Below are 7,702 nucleotides of genomic sequence, written 5' to 3'. Positions count from 1 at the left end.
GCAGTAAATATAATCAGCTTTGTCATGTTTTACCAGGATTAAAAATAAATTGCTTCATTCTTTGTTGCTACTTTTCAAAATTAATATTGGTTTCAGAAATTCATGGTTGTAGAAAATACAATGATTCGGATGCCTCTGTGAAAATTATAATAAGTGTTTTCACTTTTATTCCTTTCCATTGACCATTGCCATTCGTGTAATTCATTTCTCCCTCACATCCACCTTACAGAATCCCTACCTTCCTTTAAGATCCATCTCAAGTACCACCTTCTTACTTGAAAACTTTCCTTATTTCTCCAACTGTTAATGTCTCCCTTCCCTAAAACCTTATATTCATTACCTTGTATTTATTTATTTTTATAAGATGAGAAGGAATGCCATCCTTCAAGCACCTGCTATGTTCTGCTCACTTCATATCCATGTGGATGGACTGGCAAGACTGAACTGTTTCCTGGTCTACATGGTAGAGATTGTTTCAGACCATACACAGGTATTCTATGACTGCTTCTTGATTGCCCATAGTATGGCAAAGAGGGGCCTTTTGATTGGCTGCTACAGCAAAAATAGGAAAAATTACTCCAATTCCTAATGGGTACTCTTAGGACTCCGAGAGGGAGATAGAACCATCCTCATTCTTGGGGCTCAATCTAGTTTGTTGATTGGTTTAACTAATTGGCCACTGATTCAACCAAAAAAAGAGGACTATTTGCTCAAACTTTCCATTTTTCTTAGAATTGGAAAGGGTTGTGGACAGTGGACTTTTATATTGTATTGGAGGGGAGGGAGGATGACAAAACACTCAAAATTTGAGTTTCACTTCCTTGTAAAACTTGGACTTTGGGTTAGGGATTTTCCAAATTGTTCTCACATAGTGGGATTTCAGGCTATTTTAACAGATAAAATACTTTGACTGAACTTCAGCATAAAGTAATACAAAATGACCTGACTTTTGAAATAAAGTCCAAAGCATTTTGACTTTAGAAATTTGGCACCAATACAAAGATGTCAAAGATGTCTCTTTGATTTTTTGTTAAGTAACATGAAAAAAAAAAGTACGTAGAAAAGTTGAGGATGGTTTCAGAAATATCCTCAGTATGACTACCGTGCTGTCATTTGTGATTCATCACAGTAACGACCACAAGCAACGGTGATCCCTGCAACCCCCTAACTTTTTTTTACAACCCTCTAGGCATTCCGGGGCAGGGTGGGGGGTGTAATCTGACTGTAATACTTTGCTGGAAGTTGAGTAAATGTCAGGATGTGACAACAGAATAGTAGTGGGTGATTTCAACAGCCAATTCTCTCAGATACAAGAGAATGATAGAGAATTTCAGGAGCATAAAACTAGGGAAGGATAAATTGTATAGTATTTCTGCTCATGTATATATGTTTTCTCTAATTGTGATCACCAAAACTTATGTGCCATTCATCTCTTCCAAGAAGGGTATACTTTATATGTTTTCCTTCTAGTGACATACTTGATATCAGAACTTACAGGAAAATTAAATATTGTCAAAATATAAAGAAGCAGATGACTATTTTATTCTATTTATGTACACTAAAACAAACAAAACAGATGAACTGCATGGTGTATTGTATAAAATGCTATGAATTCAAATCTCATTGGTGACACACACCTAACCTTTCTGAACCCTAGTTTTCTTATCTGTCATATAAGAATAATAATAACACCTACCTCACAGGGCTTATTATGAGGATCAAATCAAATAATGTATGTAAAGAATTGGAGATAGCTAGGTGATGCAGTGTATAGAGTACAGGGCCTAGAGTCAGGAAGACTCATCTTTGTGAGTTCAAATTTGACCTCAAACATTTACTAGCTATGTGACCCTGGGCAAGTCACTTAACCTTGTTTGCCTTAGTTTCTTCCTCTGTAAAATGAGCTGGAGAAGAAAATGGCAAACCACTTCAGTATCTCTGCCAAGAAAACCCCAAATGGCATCAGACAGAACTGAAAACAATTCAATAACAACAATATGTAAAGAATTCTGTAAATCTTAAGGCAGCGTGTTATAGCTGATAGAGAGCTGGCTTGGAGCCAGGAAAACTTTGGTTCTACTCACACCTCTAATACACATTGGCTGTATACCCTAAGGCAAGTCACAATTTCTTAGAAATTTTCCTCATACAGGAGTTCTGTATGCTAATGAAATTACAGGTCCAGTCCCTATCCCTATCATTAAAGTTACCACACTGATGAGCTCACAGTTGCTCAGGGTGTGGACCATTTATTTTGGGCCTGTGAATTTCCTGCAACCAAGCATGACAATGTCAGAAAAAGTTAAAGTACTTGCAGAATTAACCTTGAGTGAGCTAGAAAATTCCACTGTCTAGATCAATTTGTATTCCAAACCATAGAAATATAAGACTGAATTTAGAGCTAGAGGAAACTTTTAAAAGTTGTCTAGTCCAGATGTGTCAAACTAAAGGCCCAGGTTGTGGTAGCCTCCAAACTCCTCAGGGCCAAACCAGAATTAGGAAATATTTAATAAAGTAAAAAAAAAATTTTTTTTTGGCTAGGCAATGGGGCTAAGTGACTTGACCAAAGTCACACAGCTAGTAACTTTCAAGTGTCTGAAGCCAGATTTGAACTCGGGTCCTCCTGACTCTAGGGCTGGTGTTCTATTCACTGTGCCACCAGGGATCCATTTCTATTTGAGTTTAATTCTAATGATGAAGTCCAGTCCCCTAATTTTACACAGGAGGAAACTGAGATCACGAAGATTAAATGATTTGCCCAAGGTCACACAAATAGTAAGTGGTAGATAGAGATAGAATAGTACAAATCTAAGTCCAAACTAAATAATTGAGGTATTGATCACTACAAGGATCAAAAGAGATTATGGGTATAATTTGTAAATGTGATTTGCAAACGTTAATGTATTATATAAATATTAGTTACTTTAAGGAAATGCTCATGTCTAACTAAATTCATCTCCTTTTTTCATAGGGCTAGTGAGTTCTATCCTCAAGAGATAGGAACTGGACCTTTAATTTCATTGATATAGGAAAATCCAATAGGAGGAAACTCCCTCTACCAATGCAGGTGGTCACCTCTGCTAATCTTAGTCTTAGAGAGCAGCCTAGATCTCTGCCTTGTTTAGTATCACAGAGTCAATATGTATCAGAGATGGTACTTGAATCTTCCTAGGTTAAAGGCCAATTTTATATCAACTCTATTCAGTCACTAAAGTAATTTTCCTAAAACCCAGGTCCAATCTTGTATACCTTAGCTGATAAACCACACTGTCAGGGCAGCTAGGTGGCACAGTGGATAGGGCACCAGACTGGAGTCAGGAGGACTTGAGTTCAAATGTGCCCTCAGACACTTGACACTTACTAGCTGTGTGACCCTGGGCAAGGCACTTAATTCCATTGCCTAACAAAAGAGGGGGAAAAAAAATAAAAATAAAAATAAACTCTATTATCTCCTGGTGGCTTCCTAGATCAAACACGAAATTCTCTATTTGGTATTCAGAACCACACCCTCTCCTGCCTTTCCAGTCTTCTTATACCTTTCTTCCTACCACATACTCTTCCATCCAGTGATATTGGCCTCCTGGCTGTTCAAAAAAAAAAAAGGACACTCTATCTCTGTACCCCCAGCATGTTTTCTGGCTTTCCTCCATGCCTAGAACACCCTCCCTTCTCTGCTCTGCCTACTGAACTCTCTAGTTTCCTTTAAGTCCCAACTAAAATCTTATCTTTTACTGGAAGCTTTCCCCAACCCACCCTACTTAATTCTAATGCTTCCCTCTGTTAATTATGTCCTATTTATCCTGTATATAGTTTGTTTTGCATATACATAGATATACATGTGCAAATATATGTATATGTGCATATTGTCTCTCTGATTAGATTGTAAGCTCTTTTTGGGCAGCACTGTCTTTTGCCTCTTTTTTGTAATTTCAGCACTTAGTGCAGTGCCTGGCACATAGTAGGTGCTTCATAAATGTTTTTTGATTGATTTAGAAAAGACCAAACGGTTTTGGGGAACTGAAAGCTTAATTTGAGTCAACAATGTGACCTGGCAAGGCAAAGATGAAATGTCACTTCAGGATTCATTAATAGAAGCAGGATGGCCAGAATGAGGGACAGGATTGTCCCACTGTTTGCTATTATACTGTCCAGAGTAACAACTTTGTCCATGACAACACAAACAGAATTTTTCCCTAATCCTTTTGACTTACATGTATTAGAAGAGGTGCCAACATTCTTAGAAGTCATAGTCACTGAATCCTTATGGGATAGATTTTTTTTTTACTTGGTCCAAGAGGTCATAATCAGGAACAAAAGGCAGGGTTATAAGAACACAGATTTGAGCTCAACATAAAGAAAAACTTAACAATTACATGGAATCAGCTATCTTGGGGAGGTACTGAATTCCCTGTTATTGTGATATTTGTGTGTGGTGGGAGGGGGGTAATGGTGGAAGGAGAGAAGGGATTGGGTGGGAATCAAAAGCCAGTTGATCACTTGTGAAGGATATTATAAATAGCATTTATGATTTAGTTATAATAGAATTTGAATTAGATAATCGAAAGTCCCTTCTTGGAGGGTAACTAAAAAAATTCCATAATGCTAATTTTTATATAATTTCCCTGAAGGAGCTCTAGAATTTGTAGGAGCACAAATTTTAATTAGTGTTGTGAGTCTTTTGTAGAGATGGGATATGACATACAAAAAGCAGTTCTAATTGTTCTCAGATCCCTGAGTAGCCAGGCAAATGTCCCTTCAATTTTTTCCTCCTTGTGCTTTGGTACATGAAGTGCAAATTTGGCCTTCAGGCCAACCTCATTTAGAGAACACACTGAAGGAAACTGTACACTCAGATTCTAGTCTTAGCTCTGCTCCTGCCCATGCATGTGACTTTGGTTTTCTGGGCCTCACCTTCTTCATCAATAAAATGAGGGGATTGAACTAAATGATCTCTAAGGTCCCATCCAGCACTAATATTCTGTTTCTATATTACTCCAAAGCAGTGCTGTTGTTTAGTTGTGTATTTGAGTTATTCTTGGAGATCCTCTCAATATTTGTCTATGTGCCAGATGCACCACAGAGCTGAACAACCACACCCAGATGCGTCATTTACATCATTATCTCATTGAATGATATCACATCATTCTCCCTGACCCTATCTTTTCTTGGCTTTGTGAGACTCTCAATGAAAAGACAATTATTAAACTAAAGTTACTTATTTAATTTCTGAAGAAAGTAAATAACTAAACCCAATATGATCATTTCAAAAGCACATAAATGATTCTGAATAACTAAAACTTTTCCTCCATGACCTTGTGTTACCTGAGACACAAATATAAGTAGTTTCCAGTGACAAATCCTGACATATTTCAAGTTACCTCTCCCACTCATAAAGTAAGCATTCTTTACAGTGATACTGGCTACTACTCTATGTGTATTTCACATCCAGTATTTTCCATTCAAATTTAACAGATCTACCAAGTGCAATTATACCATAATCTCAACAATATAATTTTTTCATAAGCTTTGTTTTTCCAGTTAAATGGAATAAAATTAAAAAAAACAAAAATGGTGAAAATAACTTCCTGCTGTTGCTATTTTTTAATAGAAGTGTGACATGCAAGTGTTGTTAACAAAATTACAATAAAACACTCTTTAGAGTTGGCATTTGACATTCAGTGTTACTAACCTTGAATTCCATCCATCAGCCCTGTGACTTTACGTACCAAAACACCCTTTCCTGGCTACCACTCCTCTCTATATTTGTTATCTCCCTCAATTAGAGTGTAAGCACCTTGAGGCTAAAGACTTATCATAATTTTGTGTTTGTATTTGAAGCACTAAACAGTGTTGTAGTGAGCAATGTATAAATTATTTTGGATTCATTTCATTCATTCATTTGCTCAAACATAACAAAATTTTATCATTTTATGTGTACATTAATTTCTAGCTCCATACTTTTGACATACCTGTATTTAGATGAGCTGAAATAAGCACATCCTATAAAAGGGAAGAGATTTTGCTTTCCCTAAAAGAATGTAAGGCACATGTATCTACCATTTTCTGTGTTATATCTAGTACTTGCACAAGTTAAAAATGACTAGGTTACTTACACCTATCCCAACCTATGTATGCATTAAACACTGGAGCTTCTTTTATCCTCCTGCATAAAAATGAATGAATTAATAAATGAAATAAAAATAGACAGATAGATAGATAGGTAGGAAGATAGGTAGATAGATAGGTAGATGATAGACAAAACACTATTAGACGCCAAGGGCCAATCAGAATCAGATTGCAATGTTTTGGTAATGTCTGATCATTGGAGATTATTCCTATTGAATTTTATTTTTCAGAACCAGAACTAACACTGAAACCCAAGTGCTTACTACATCTAAGCACTATGTTAAATATTGGGGACAACAATGGAAAAGCAAGTTCCTTCTTTCAGTGAGCTCACATTCTAAGGGTGAACCAGTTGAAGAACTAGTGGGAAAGACCCAATAGGCTTTGGGTGCAGATAGTTATACATCTTCTTCACTGTTATTTCCTGATGTTGAATCCCTTGGTAGTGTGAAGGATTTCAGTGCCAAGAACTTTCTTTTTTGGGTTTTCTTTGGCTATGGGTGCAGAGGGGAAGAGAGGGAATAGTACCAATAACTTGACAGTAAGGGGAAAACAGCTCTTCTTAGATCTCTCAGGGTTTAGGATCCTGGGTGGCTCTTACGAACATCTGAAGGGAGGTAGGCTTCAAAATGGTGGTATTGGAGCTGCTGAACTATAGGATTGTAAATTACTACTTTAGTAGTTGGGAAGTAGGGTTTTTAATCTCTTTTAAAAATATTTTCTTATTGTTTTGCTCCCAAATTTATGCAAAATCATGTTTTTTCTTTATCAATCCATGCATATCAAAAGCATTTTGAAAAGATAGTTCCAAGACTCTGATTCCAATAGAAACTAAACTATTTGACTAAAACTTACTCCAGACTCATATAAAAATTTAAAAAATCCCTATATCACTAGCTATGCTAGTAATGCCATTTACAGAAGAGAAGAATTATCACTCACGTCTTCTTAGGAATAATGAAATTTGAATGGAGTCATAACACACTTCAATACTAATCCTGAACATCAACATCACTTCACTATGTTTTCATAGACATCAGCTCTGGATTTTCTTGTTAGCATTTTATAAAATACAAGAAAAGTGAGATAGTATATTGCTGTACAGGGACTAACAATACTTAGCTTAGCATGACATTGATTTTAGAATGGGAAGGAATTTTAGAGATCAACTAATTTGATTGTATTTGTTTCCAAATGAGGAAACTGAATTCCAGAAAACATAAATGACTTGACTTGCGCAGAGTCATGCATTTCACTAGTGACAGAATTGGGATTCAAAACCATGCCTTCTAACTCCCAGCTTGGTACTCTTTCTATTACATGTTGTTGCCATGTGTTTTATTTTTTTTTTCCTTGGTTGTTAAAAATAGAATTTCAAGACTATCATTCAGACATTCTATGAAGCTTGCCTTGTACTTTTCTTGTCTTCACTACAGTTTTTTTTATTGTGCCCCCCTCCTAGGTATAAATTAGAACAGGCCTATGAAAGGCTCAGTGCCTTTACATGAAATCAGTGCCATATAATGAAAGCCTCATTATCTTTCATTTAGTCAACTAGAGAGCTTTAATAACCTCT

This window comes from Vombatus ursinus, unplaced genomic scaffold (genome assembly GCF_900497805.2).
Source record: "Vombatus ursinus unplaced genomic scaffold, bare-nosed wombat genome assembly UNPS02006779.1, whole genome shotgun sequence".
NCBI lineage: Eukaryota > Metazoa > Chordata > Mammalia > Diprotodontia > Vombatidae > Vombatus > Vombatus ursinus.
This window is presented reverse-complemented; position numbering follows the sequence as displayed.